This window comes from Triticum dicoccoides, chromosome 2A (assembly GCF_002162155.2).
Source record: "Triticum dicoccoides isolate Atlit2015 ecotype Zavitan chromosome 2A, WEW_v2.0, whole genome shotgun sequence".
Lineage (NCBI taxonomy): Eukaryota > Viridiplantae > Streptophyta > Magnoliopsida > Poales > Poaceae > Triticum > Triticum dicoccoides.
The window spans coordinates 665,216,968-665,230,327 of NC_041382.1; the positions used below are offsets into that span (position 1 = coordinate 665,216,968).

Consider the following 13,360-nt stretch of genomic DNA (forward strand, 5'->3'; position numbering starts at 1 on the left):
ACTCCACCCGTCAAACCCTAGCCCACTCCCCACTTCCTCCACGACGCTCCCCCCCTCGCTCTGGATCTGGATCAGGAGGAGCTCGATCCCCTTCGCCCTCGCTCGATGGCCGACGCCGCCTAGACCTCGCCGGAGGCCACGTCGCCAGACTTCCCCGCCGGCCTGCATCCTCTACGCCGCCTCGTCCTCGTCATCCACCCCACCCCCGCTGCCCTTGCCCTACCGGCCCAGTGAGCTCACACCTCGCCCTCCTCTCTATCCTCCTCACCGCGCCACCGTAGCCCTCTCGCGATCGCGCCTTGTGCTCATCAAGGTGCCGCGCTCGTCGTGCCCCGCGTCGTCGCCCCTTTCACCGCGCCGGCTCCCTCTCCCCTCGGTCCCCGACGAGAACCACCACGCTGGCTCGCCCGTCGCCCCGCCGTGCATAGCGCCCTCCACCGCGGCCCCTTTGCTCCTGCGCGAGCTCCGACAACTCCCGAGCAGCGCTGCTAGCCGCGCACCGCAACGCTGCTGCTGCTGCTCGCCGGCCAACGCCGTCGACTGCGGCCCCACATTAGCCTGCTCGACGCCGTCGCCCGGTTCGGTCCCCGCCTCCGGCCGTGCTCCCCCTTCCTTCGCGCGTGTGCCCGCGCCCCACCTCACCGCACCGCCGCGGCGCCCTCCCGCCCGAGCGCGCACGCCCCCGTCCACCGGCTGCTGCCCCTTGCCCCTCGTTCCTCACTGCGGCCGCCTCTCCACCGGCCATGACCAGTGCACCCTGGTCCGGCCATGGCCTCCGCATGGCCACCGGACCCCCCTGCTCCGGCGCCCTGCTGGGAACGCCCGCTTGGGCCGCGTCCTGCACCCGCGCCCGCTAAGCGGTGCCCGGTAGGCCTTCCCTGGGTCACAGACATGTGGGGCCCAGCCCCCAGAATGTTTTAATAAAAAAAAGAATTAAAAAAATATACAAAAATAATTAAATAAACAATAATAATTAAATTAAGGAATTAATTAAGGAATTAATTAAGTTAATTAATTATAATTAAATTAACCTAATCACTAATTAACATAATTAATTGTTAGTTAATGAAATCAGAGTACGACGAACGGGACCCACCTGTCAGGTTGACCAAGTCAACTGCTGACGTCATGCTGACATCATGATGACGTCAGCAGACACTATTCTGGATAATGTTGATTAAATTAATTAAATAAATCCTAAAAATGATTTAAATCTTTTAAAATTAATATAAGGTAAACCGTAGCTCGGATCGAAAAACTTTGTACATGAAAGTTGCTCAGAACGACGAGACGAATCCGGATACGCAGTCCGTTCGTCCGCCTCACACCCCTAACCTATCGAACTCGCAACTTTCCCCCTCCGGCTCCTCTGCCCGAAAACACGAAACGCCGGGGATATTTTCCCGGATGTTTCCCCCCTTAACCGGTACCACCTCATACCACGTTAGGGCACACCTAGCATCGATACTTGTCATGTCATGCATCGTTATGCACTTGCTTGCTATGTATTTACTGTTTCTCCCCCCCCCTCTTCTCTTCGGTAGACTACGAGACCGACGCCGCTGCTGCTGCCCCGTACGACTACGTCACCGACGACCCCTCCTTGTCTGAGCAACCAGGCAAGCCCCCTCCTTGATCACCAGATATCGCCTATTCTACTCTATACTGCTTGCATTAGAGTAGTGTAGCATGTTACCGCTTTCCGTTAATCCTATTCTGATGCATAGCCTGTCATTGTTGCTACAGTCATTGATACCTTACCTGCAATCCTAAATGCTTAGTATAGGATGCTTGTTATCATCATTGGCCCTACATTCTTGTCAGTCTGCCTCGCTATACTATTGGGCCGTGATCACTCGGGAGGTGATCACGGGTATATACTATACATACATACATACTATACAGATGGTGACTAAAGTTGGGTCAGCTCGATGAGTACCCGCAAGTGATTCTGATGAGGGGGCTGAAAGGACAGGTGGCTCCATCCCGGTAGAGGTGGGCCTGGGTTCCCGACGGCCCCCGACTGTTACTTTGTGGCGGAGCGGCAAGGCAGGTTGAGACCACCTAGGAGACAGGTGGGCCTGGCCCTGTTCGGCATTCGCGGATACTTAACACGCTTAATGAGATCTTGGTATTTGATCTGAGTTGGCTACGAGCCTATACGCACTAACCATCTACGCGGGAGTAGTTATGGGTATCCCGGCGTCGTGGTATCAGCCGAAGCCTTCTTGACGTCAGCGACTGAGTGGCGCGCGCCGGGTTGGACTGCGTTAACGCGACTTCCTTTGTAATGGAGGTTGCTAGGTCTGCTCACCGGCTGCGTACGCAACGTGCAGGTGTGCAATGGGCGATGGGCCCAGACCCCTGCGCGCATAGGATTTAGACCGGCGTGCTGACCTCTCTGTTGTGCCTAGGTGGGGCTGCGACGTGTTGATCTTCCGAGGCCGGGCATGACCCAGGAAAGTGTGTCCGGCCAAATGGGATCAAGCGTGTTGGGTTATGTGGTGCACCCCTGCAGGGAAGTTAATCTATTCGAATAGCCGTGATCTTCGGTAACAGGACGACTTGGAGTTGTACCTTGACCTTATGACAACTAGAACCGGATACTTAATAAAACACACCCTTCCAAGTGCCAGATACAACCCGGTGATCGCTTTTCTACAGGGCGACGAGGAGAGGATCGCCGGGTAGGATTATGCTATGCGATGCTACTGGAGATGCTACTTGGAGATGCTACTTGGAGATGCTATTTGGAGGACTTCATTCTACTCTCTTCTACATGCTGCAAGACGGAGGCTGCCAGAAGCGTAGTCTTCGACAGGATTAGCTATCCCCCTTTTATTCTGGCATTCTGCAGTTCAGTCCACCGATATGACCCTTTACACATATACCCATGCATATGTAGTGTAGCTCCTTGCTTGCGAGTACTTTGGATGAGTACTCACGGTTGCTTTTCTCCCTCTTTTTCCCCTTTCCCTTCTACCTGGTTGTCGCAACCAGATGCTGGAGCCCTGGAGCCAGACGCCACCGTCGACGACGACCCCTACTACACCGGAGGTGCCTACTACTACGTGCAGCCCGCTGACGATGACCTGGAGTAGTTTAGGAGGATCCCAGGCAGGAGGCATGCGCCTCTTTCGATCTGTATCCCAGTTTGTGCTAGCCTTCTTAAGGCAAACTTGTTTAACTTATGTCTGTACTCAGATATTGTTGCTTCCGCTGACTCGTCTATGATCGAGCACTTGTATTCGAGCCCTCGAGGCCCCTGGCTTGTATTATGATGCTTGTATGACTTATTTTATTTGTAGAGTTGTGTTGTGATATCTTCCCGTGAGTCCCTGATCTTGATCGTACACATTTGCGTGCATGATTAGTGTACGATTGAATCGGGGGCGTCACACCTCACCACGGCATGCGGCCTATTTTTTCTTGCGATGGTGGGACTCTTTTTTCTTGACTTCTTTCTGCCTTTTCCTCTCCTTCTGTGCGGCTTTGGCCACCTCTAGATCCACCACCCATTCGACCATGGCAACCTCAAAGTCCGCCCATGTAACTGTCTGGCCGGCGGCGGCGATGAACTGGGTGTGGCGAGATGCCATTGCTTCCTTACCATGTGTGCGGTCGCGGGCGGCGAGGAGCGCGGCGTGACGCAATGCTATCACTTTCTTACCAGTTACTGTGTGCCGCGGTGCCATGGACGACGCCTGGAGAGAGTTCTGGGACGGAGGCGTCGGGTAGCCGTACAATGCAGTGGTATTCAAGAGCTCAACGACAAACGACAACAGAAATTTGGCTTCCCTTACAATTTTGCTTGTTCATTATCGCACACAGTTCATCTCCATCGCTTCCGGAAACAGTGTGCGTTGAGCCTATTGTGTGTTGCATTATGATTGGACGGAACCCCAGCCACGCGGATCGCGCGTGTGCACGGTAGGATGCGCCGCGATCGAATGGCAATCCACATCCCTCACATCACACCCGTGCACCTGCAGCTGGATTGGATTTATATGCGCTAAATGCCTAGAAAATGCACATCTCTCCCTAATAATAAAGTGCGGATTGAGTCTCCGGGTTCACTGTCGCGGCCTTTTTACACAAAGATGCCAATTCTTTTTTAAATCAACCCGCGGTCCACATCATAGCTATCTGTAATCTGTAAGTCAACATACCGCTTCGGCCCTCGCCTATCCCCCAATGACGATCCCCAATTTCAGGCGTCGCCCATCGCTGGGTGCTTCTCCGCCATCGCCCGTATAACCCCACCCAATCCCTCGCTCGCTCGCCGGGATCCAAGGTGGCCGCGGCGGCCGGGAGCAGACGCGCGCGGGAGGAGTAGTTCGGGTCCGCGCCGCTGCCCTTTGCCTCTGCCACCAACGCCGCCTGCGCCGCCGCCCTTTGCCACCGCCACCACCGCCGTCCGCGCCACCGCCCTTTGCCGTCGCCACCACCGCCGTCCCCTCCGCCGCCACCACCACCGTCCCCTCCGCCGCCACCACCACCGTCCAAACCGCTCTCGGCCGTTGCCGGGGATCCCGGCCGCGCAGCAAATCCAGCGCAAAGGATCTCAAGGCCTGCCGCCCTGCCCGGTGCACCCATCCATAGGCACATGTTCTCCATAGTTCCATTGGATCCCTTGCCGCCTCTCCTCTTTCCCTCGCTGGAGAAGCCTTTTTCATCGTGGCTTGCCCTGGATGCTAGATTCTGCAATTCCTCACCTGCAGTATGGAAGTGCATCTGCACCTGGGGCGCTAGCTGCTGATGGCCATAGATAACAGCAACGTGTACGAGGTGAGAGAATTTTCTTTAGTAGACAGCAATCTACTTTGATTCTTTACCATCAGGCATCTTTTCATAATCAATTCTGCTCAATTTTGACAATCACACGACAACCCCTAGCAAGCCTTTTGTGGAAACATCGAGTACTGTTTAAGATATGTTGTCCACGGGAAACTAATTAATGTATTTGGTCGATGTACAGGGCTACGTAGTGGTTGCAGTCTTGTATTGGCAAGTGAACAATTTAGTGTTCATTGGCAACAAAAAGAAGTGAATAATATCATGCCATAATTTTGTGTTGCTTCCCGGTCCTGGGTAAACGATGTATTGTACTTCTGCATGGAAATCTATAAATGATTATCTGCATATTATTTGTTCGTACTTCTCCAAGATCTCAGCATATACCATCTTAGTAACTTCTGAAACTTTCAAGAGTATAATTTATCATTGTACAAGTGCTTATTGAACGTTAATAACAAGGGGATTCTGTTATTTCTTTTTCAATTTACTTGCACTCGTCGGAAATTTGGTGTATAGAGGAGCACTATTCGGTCTACGCGGTCATATTATTCTGAATTTCAAGGAACAAAAATGATGTATATTTGGAGACATAGGGGTTGAGGAACCTAATGTTCTTGAAAATTTTAAATATTGAAATGGTTGTTTTGATGCAGCGGAAGGCTTTTTCCTGAAGGGATTGAGATTACCAGGATTCAGATTGGATCCCTGCTGTGTCAGTGCAGGAGAACTGCTCGAACACGTAGGCATGACATGACCGATGCTGATTACACCTGGACTGCTTTGACATAAAAGATTCCCGGGCCCCTTGACTGAAATCCTGACTAAATTGCAAGTTTCCCTTCTTGAAATTACTGCATCTGAAGCTTCCAATCTCACCAACTTCGCTGGAGCACCGTGCGCCCGTGCTCGAGCAGAGGTACCAATTTTCAGTACTGTTTTTAGGGGCTTCTACGTGAATCCCATGCATGGCTTTGTGGCATGCAAGACTTTCCTGCTAGACAAGCAAGAAAACAGAGCCATCACGCTTGCCCTACTGTAGCAGCCTTCAAAGCACCACAGAACATGGGCTCTCTCAATGTCAGTTCATTAGCTGAGCTGATCTCACATGCTAACGCCATGTAATCTTTTTTCTACATTCCACATTTATGAGTTGGATTATATCGTAGATTGCAGTTCAGATCATTATCATGTATGTTGCTCCTTTGAAAGTTAGACTTCATAAAGAAGCAATTTGATCCGACCACAATACCTCTGAATAGATGCATCATGGATTTGTGGGTTCACCTTCTTAGAAGGTGCAATTCTGGTGATGGTGTCATAATTGATAAATATATACATTGCTTCATATGTTGGATAGTTTTGGCGGCCTTCTTTGTGAGGTACACTTGACTGATGAGGGCTTAAAAGGGGCCTTGGTTGTCTGTCAACTGAAAACTCTGTTTGTGCACAACCTATATCCTCTATGAGAAGGAACTGGATGGAGCAAGGTCTAAATGCCTCAAATTGCTTAAAGATATTCTATGCTCGGCAAGGAGATGGAGAGCGAGAAGTATGGCAGGGTCCTTGAGTGGTATTCGCTAAAGAAATACTTGGAGATCAAAATCATTAGAGAGTGAGGCTGCACTCTTAGTGGCAGGCAGAAACAAAGGATTTAGATAGCCCGAGCATTGTATCAGTATGCTGACAACTATTTGTTCCATGATCCGTTCAACGCAATTGATGCTCATACAGGATCCCAATTTTCCAAGGTAAAATACAATCTCTTTTTGTTACTGAACCTTTTTCCTACAATATTCGTATTTGTTCCACTTGAAAAAGCTAGGACTGATCTTTTGATAATGTTATGTAGAATCTTTGTTGAACTCCCTTGGTGTTAGTTGTTCTTGAACCGAAGAAACATGTGGTCTGGAATTGACATCATTCAGTTCCTTGATGAAAACAAAGTTATATGTCCTTTTAGTCTAAACGTAATATTATGCCTTGGAGCATATGATGGGGGATAAATCGCAGTTATGAACTGCATTCCACGTGCAGTCGTGCATGAAGGCGAATGATTTTTCTGGATGCCATTGCCATCTGGTACATTGTGTTTATCAGTGAGTAATTGTACAAAGTTCAGATTATCAGTTTATGTTTGTCTTGGCAGATCGATGGTTTCACCGCGGTCGTCGGGAGAAATATCATCAATGGTAGGGGAAAAGCAGGTAGGCTGAGGCGGGCAACCACACCAAGCGGCCGACCCAAGAAGGCAGCCCTGCAGCTCCGCCTCGTGCCACTCCCCATCTCTATGTTTGTGTCAGACCCAGCGCAAGGTAGAGGCAGAAGAGGAGGCCGGGAAGAGAAGCTGCAAGGTAGGAGGCTTTTGATCTGAAGGCAAGAGTTGGACGATCTGCTCACAAAGACACACCTTTATTCTGAATTTCTACTTGAAAAGATTGATCAGGTCACAAATGTACCTTGGCTATGTCTCTCACTGTGTGTTGAATAATGTTTTGCTTATTTTCATCTTGGTTGCTGACATCGGTGGTGTTTTCTGTCGGAGAAAGTAGCTGAAGTGGAAGAAGAAGATGAACCTGTAGAAGAGCTGAAAAAAGGACGTGGTAGAAAGAAGGAAGCGAAGCCTAAACAGTATAATGATGTGAGTTCAGATTTCCTATGTTTTCTTCCCTTCTTCATCAATATGATAGCATAGTTGTCTTCTAGATTATGCGAATGTCTTTGGTTGTCATATACTGTGGATGCATTGTAGTTTGATGTATCGTCTGTATTAACTGCTCAACAGACTTTCCTTGAATAATTACACAGAGACTGTTCTATCTCCTATTGTTTCATAAAATTCTGATTAACCGCTCAACCTGTGACAGTACTACCTCGCCCAGCCGCGCATCCAAGATGCGACACTTGCTGGAAAGCTGGTCAAGTAGGCCCTCGACTGCGAGTTTTAGCAGATTGATCCTGCACATTAGCCTAATTGTTACAATAAACGGACTTACAACAATGATGCTTTCTATATTGAATTTTTATGTTCGACCTCACCATTGCTTAGTTTCCTTTCCTGATGTCAAGACACAAAGAATTTGAGATTCAATTTATCTTTTTTAGTTTTTACACTAGAGTGCTTCATTTATATGTATTACTGTAGAGTGTAGACACATGGGAATCCTCAAGGTGTCAGGTTTGTTCTTATTATTGCTCATGCAACCCTAAACTTCAGTTAAATGTACTACGTCAGGTTTTAGTGTTTGGATCATCAGTACAAAACAGAGTTGATGGTATATGTCAATTCTGTATTGGTTCTAGGCAAGTAGGTTGACATGTTCATCTGCTATCATGAGTGTCGTGTTTACACTTGCAGTTCAGATATTAAGCTTAAGCTAAAGATCTCACTGTACTGTCTAGAGGTGGAACCGGGGAATGTTGACGCTTTATTGGTTTTGGTCACAAAAATGTTAGCTATACATGCTTTCATCTTGATTATATGGACTTCTCAAGTAATACTACTTCTCAGTTAATTCATTGAAGTAATGATACAATCAATTGGATATTTTTCTACGATTATGGATCTAGAGGAAAAAATGTTGTTTTCACATCATTGTTTTAATCCAATGTTCAGCTTTATTGCTATAAGCTTTACTGCTTTAGACATTTTCGTAGGAAATGCTGAACATTCGTATCAATTGAATCAATGTGGCCTTACATGTAGTGCCTTTACTGTTAAATTTGTAGATATCCTATTTTATTCAGCAGTAACTTTATTTTCTTTTCACTTCTTTTTTATAAATGTCATGCTCAATAGGTAATGTCACAGCAGCTGAATTTCTTCATAACTGGCATAGGCAGTTATCTTCTTATGTGCTGCTATTTCTAGAGGTAACCCCTAATCAAATAAAATTTTGGCATCTGATTCATCATACAGTATTTTTGCTTGGCGGAATAAACTTCTAAGATGACTTTCTATACTTTGTTAGGTGAATGGTATGTATAGCATGCATGTACCATCAAATACATCTAGCCTGCCCGTAAGTGCAGTAAGAAATAATGATATGATGAGCTAGGGTGAGAATTTCAAAGTGTTGAAGACAGAATCAGGCTTTTATTTTCTTGAATTATTTGAAGTGGATCATATATGTAAAACTTCAAATAATTTCTGAACCCACTAGATGTTGCAGCGTAGAACTACTACTTCTTCAACTTGAAAAGGGTCCATGATTTTTTCATAGCTGCGTTGTTAGCTTATCTATTGATTGTGGTTTTCTTCTTGGTAATCATAACTAAGTTTTCGCTTTACTGTAAACTGCACATATGCAATTGTGAAGGGCATTGAGTTTTTTCTTCAGAAGCAAAGATAGTAAGCTTCTCTTATTCCCAGCAAAGCTCTCTACTTTATTTCGACTGTAGAGTAGAGGGGCAAAGACAATTTATGAGCAGAATGGTAGTGAAGAGAGGAGCTGCACAGTGGCTTCTCGTCGTGACAACTATTTTCTTAACCTTTTTTTACCTCTACTGTTTTGCAATAGTTGACTTGATGTTTTGCTTTGGCTGCTTTGCTATGTACAATGGGTGGTTGTAGCTGCTGCCTGTAGCATTGTATGGTTGATGTGTTTTGTCTTTGATGCAATCCAAATTTTGGCAGCAATTGTTTTGGAGACACGGGAGAAGACTTGGGGCGACGTAGTAGTGTGTGGGGCGGGCGGAGCGTCGGGAAAGGCCACAGCAACACCCGCGCTTCAATCAATTACGATGGCCTCTGATCGAACCATACTAAGCAAGTGTAAAGGAATTGACAAAGTGCAAAATTGTTCAAAGAAATATGACTTGGGGCGACGTAGCAGTGTGTGGGGCGGGCGGAGCGCCGGGAAAGGCCACAGCAACACCTACGCTTCAATCAATTACGGTGGCCTCTGACCGAACCATACTAAGCCAGTGTAAAGGAATTGACAAAGTGCAAAAGTGTTCAAAGAAATATGGCTGGTGGTCCCACATCTCAAAATAGAGGGAGAACTCAGTTGTGCCATTTTATCCAACTATATATCAAACATGTGCCTTTTTTGTCAAAGACAAAGAAAAGTGTACTATGAAAGGAAATATGTGCCATTTTTATCAAATGCCTCCTATCCCACCCCCACCCATGTGTTTCTCCCAAGTCATCTGCCCTTCCCATGCTGCCTTTGCCTCCTTCCTGCATCACCAGATCATCATTGATGTCGGCCGCACCCGCACCATTGTCCCATCCACTTCTTCATCCTTGTATCCTACTCCCTGCAAGTGTCGCAAGCAATGGCCAACGATGACCCGAGCTATTTTTCTATCTCCCGTTGCAATGCACGGGCATTTTTGCTAGTAATCCCCTAAATATGGTAAATAAGCTCGGAAAAATGCCAAATTTGAATGCGGTGATTTGTAGGGTGTATGTTCGTCATAGAAGAAAACTTCAGGGCAAAGAACAAAGAAAATTTGGATTCCCCTTCAATCTTGGTGATTTCTCTCTCAAAAGCATGGAACTTGTTTGGTGATGGTTTGATTTATGAAGGGCGTGTATGACGACACAAGACAAACCTTCTAATTTTTTTACCAGGGCATGGTGAGGTCATACCATGGCACACCATGCCAGGCGTCATGTTTTCAAGCATTTATTTCATTTTTTCTATAGTTGAAAACCCAATAAACAAACATTTGTGGTTGACTATTGCCACACATTTCATCGAAATATCTGTCCCTTCCTTGTAAAAGGCATGAGAATTTACTAAATGGAACGAGCATGGTTTTCCAAGCCGTTCTTGTGCACCCTTTCGTGCACCGATTGTTTGAACTTGAATTATATGCATTAATGCCTAGGAAATGCACATAATCTCCTAAATATGGCAAATGAACCCGGAAAAGTGCCAAATTGGAACACAGTGATTTGCTGGTTGTATGGTCATCGTTGAAAAAAACTCGTGGACAAAGGACAAAGGAAATTTGGACCCCCCTTCAATCTTGGTAATTTCCCCCTCGAAACCATGAAACTTCCTCGGTGATGGTTCGATTTATGAAAGGTGTGCATCACGACATAAGGAAAACATTCTCCAATTTTTACCAGGGAATGGTGAGGCCATTCCATGGGACCACGCCAGGTGTCGGGTTTTCCAACCATGTGTTTCATTTTTTATATAGTTGTTAACCCAGTAAACGACACGTTTATGGTTGACTATTGCTACACATTTCCTTGAAATATCTGCCCATTCCTTGTAAAAGACATGAGAATGTACTAAATAACACGAGCATGGTCTTATAGGTCGTTCTTGTGCACCTTTTCATGCACCGATTGTTCGAATTTGAATTATGTACATTAATGCCTAGAAAATGCACATAATCCCATAAATATGGTAAATGATCCTGAAAAAATGTCAAATTTGAACACGTTGCATTTGAGGCGGTATGTTGATCGTTGGAAAAAACTGAATGACAAACTAGGCCGGAAATTTGGATTCCCCTTCAATCTTGGGGATTTCCCTCTCGAAAGCATGGAACTTCCTCGGTGATGGTTCGATTTATGAAGGGCGTGCATGACGACATAAGCCAAACCTTCTCAAATTTTTAGCAATGCATGGTGTGGTCATACCATGGCACTATGCCAGGCGTCATGTTTTTCAAGCATTTTGTCGGTGTACTAGAGTAGGGGTACCCTAGTATCCCGAACTTGTGCACGGGTAGTCGCAGCATCCCGCGGCAAGGCTTGCCGGGTGACCGCCAAGATCCTCCATGGTTCCTTTGGAGCCATTCAAGGACAAAGCATCCAAGCCAAGGAGACAAGACCCCGGCAAGAGGAGCTTGCCGGGAAGGCCAACCAAGGCACCTCAAGGAACTTGCCGCGACGCGCCACGCGTCCCGGCAAGGCCCGGTGAGCGACAAGCTCCCGGACGCGACAAGACAACGACCGCGGCAAGGCGCTTGCCGCGGCAAGCCACCACTATGTGCCCGCGCTCCAGCACATCCACCAACGTGTCACTCTAGGACCCTTCCAGGCGTACGTGGCGGGAGGCTGTGCAGCCAGCGGCGCGCGGTGGCAAGCGACACTGACAAGATTGCCATCGTGGCGAGCGGTGGCGTCCCTGACGGTCCCTTTTGCACTATTTAGGCGACGCAGACGGGCATTTAATGCCCTTGTCCCCTGCCTTCAGGGTTAGGTATGATACACTGTAACAGGTAGTTGTACCAACCGCAACACCTTTCCATTTTTACCCTTGTCTACGTTGCCACCTGTCGGTGACCCCTTGAGCATATAAAAGGAGGCCCATGCGCAACATAGAGGGGGGAGGGGGGATAGGAAGAGAACACTCACGCTCGGTCTCGTTAGCTGCTGGGGTGTACTGTAGCACTCCGCGCTCCCGAGCAAGAACTCAATACAAACCACAAAGTAGGAGTAGGGTTTTACGCATCCGTGCGGCCCGAACCTGGGTAAACTGCTCGTGTGCTTCGCCTCGATCCGCTCTTCGTGCGACCCTCGCCCCCACCGAACCGAAAGGGACTCGGTCCGCCGGTCCCATAGGTGCTCGTGGATTAGTCCCCCGACATCTTTGGCGCGCCAGGTAGGGGGGTCGAGGTTGTGTGAACCAGATCCGGTGTTCACACGAGCTAGATCTTCATCATCTTCATCGACATGCCGCCGAAGAAGAAGGCTTCGGAGGCGGCTGCTCCGTCCGCACCGAACCCACCACCGCCGGAGCAAACGGCTGATGGGGCAGACGCCAGCGGAAGAACGGGCGTCGGCGAGGGAGCTCACGGTGCTGCCAGGTCCAAGGACAAGGCTGCGCTGCCCATCGGCGGCGTAGCCGGCTCCCACAACGACCGGGCGCACTCCAAGACCTCGGCGTCCGTACATGCACCGCGCCCATCTCAGGAGGCGCGGGACCGGCAGCGTCATGGTACTCACGGTACCATGCGTTTGCTGGACCAAGATCGAGCTGGTGGATCTCGGAGTGCTCAAGACCAGCATGCACGCCAACATACTGGCACGAGCGAGGCACGGTCGCCTGGACGGGATACTGCTCCTTCTAACATAGTTAGAAGTCCGAGCATATCCCGCTCTTCGCACCGTTCGCCACCGCCACCCGCCACTACAGCATTAGCTTTGGCGCGAGCTCAACTGCTCCTGGACTACCCTCCAACGGCAGACAAGATCGACGACTGGAGGGCCACCATTCAGAGTCTCATCGGCTTCGCCAACGGCGACACTCAACGGCAGCCGAGCACGTCGCAGCCGCAACAACTTAGCCAGGCACGAGCCGGTGGCGACAAGACCGGTGGGGGTGCAACCACTGTGCACTCTCCGCCCCGAAGGCCAAGATCGCCGACTCGCCGGATCCACCTCGACAGCGACTCCACCGCGTCATCAGATCCACGAGCTCGTCGCGATCAGCGCCAAGTTCTTCACGAACAACAGCAAGAAGACGCTCGTACTTGCATCGAGCGCCGAAGAGAAGCGCGACATCAATCGGACCAGCGCGCTGGGCCCTCTGTCGACATGCATGCGCCAGGGGACCAGGCGACTTGTCGTATGCGGTAGGTTGCCCTGCGTTTACTC

General features: G+C 48.8%; 1 long non-coding RNA gene across 6 annotated transcripts; it reads left to right on the forward strand.

The window, feature by feature from the left end:
* The first annotated feature begins 4,185 nt into the window (after positions 1–4,185).
* Positions 4,186–9,918, forward strand: LOC119356074. 6 transcript variants are annotated; one of them, XR_005171815.1, is made up of 7 exons: positions 4,186–4,788; positions 5,451–6,545; positions 6,944–7,240; positions 7,344–7,435; positions 7,662–7,717; positions 8,594–8,667; positions 9,431–9,918. It is a non-coding gene; the product is annotated as an uncharacterized LOC119356074 (long non-coding RNA). The 6 variants fall into 6 exon arrangements; XR_005171816.1 differs by lacking the exon at positions 9,431–9,918 and adding an exon at positions 8,766–9,423; XR_005171811.1 differs by lacking the exon at positions 7,662–7,717 and having other exon boundaries at positions 9,431–9,917.
* The last annotated feature ends 3,442 nt before the right edge of the window (positions 9,919–13,360 follow it).